Source organism: Meleagris gallopavo, chromosome 6, assembly GCF_000146605.3.
Source record: "Meleagris gallopavo isolate NT-WF06-2002-E0010 breed Aviagen turkey brand Nicholas breeding stock chromosome 6, Turkey_5.1, whole genome shotgun sequence".
Taxonomy (NCBI): Eukaryota; Metazoa; Chordata; class Aves; order Galliformes; family Phasianidae; genus Meleagris; species Meleagris gallopavo.
Genome location: NC_015016.2, coordinates 19,116,114 through 19,116,790, shown reverse-complemented (window position 1 = coordinate 19,116,790; position 677 = coordinate 19,116,114).

Genomic DNA, 677 nt, shown 5'->3' with positions numbered 1-677 from the left:
TTTCTTTTTTTTTACCTATGAAAGAATCGTTGGTGAAACAGCCATCTTATTTAGGGCAATGCCTTAGTTATTTTAATATTTAATCAGTTTGAGCCAAATCTTTGTCTCATGAATAACAACTAAAACAAAGAACTTAAAATGCAAAAGCATTGATTATATGGGGCTTCTTCACTTTCAAGTGTTTTACTGAAACTTCCACTATCCTCCATCTTTCCCCTAGGTGTCCAGAAATTGTTGAAAAGCCTCTAGAAGCAGCACCAGAAGAACATTAATTATGCTTGATCTTAATGCAGTTGTCTTTTGTTTCTGGTCCTATTTTGAGTGCGATTTTTAGAACCAGTGCCTACCTCTTTCTGTCTTTTCTTTGTGGAAGATGTGCTTCTTAAAGCCAGGGTTGTGTATCTGCAATTTTATTTCTGCTAACAGAAGTGCTTCCCTGAAAATAGGCTGTAATGCGCATTGCTTGAGTTTGCAGAATTAATCTGTGTTGGCTCTGAGATGATCCTGGATAATATTTTGAGTACATAAGTGTAATTTCCTTCTTTGGTGGAAATGTTTGTGAAACTTTGTGCTCTATTTTACAAACGAAAAACTTTTGTTTTCTTTAGTAAATTTTCTTTATGGTTGTTTTTTGTTTTTTTTTTTCTTTGATTGTTAATCAGTATTTGCAACTGTTC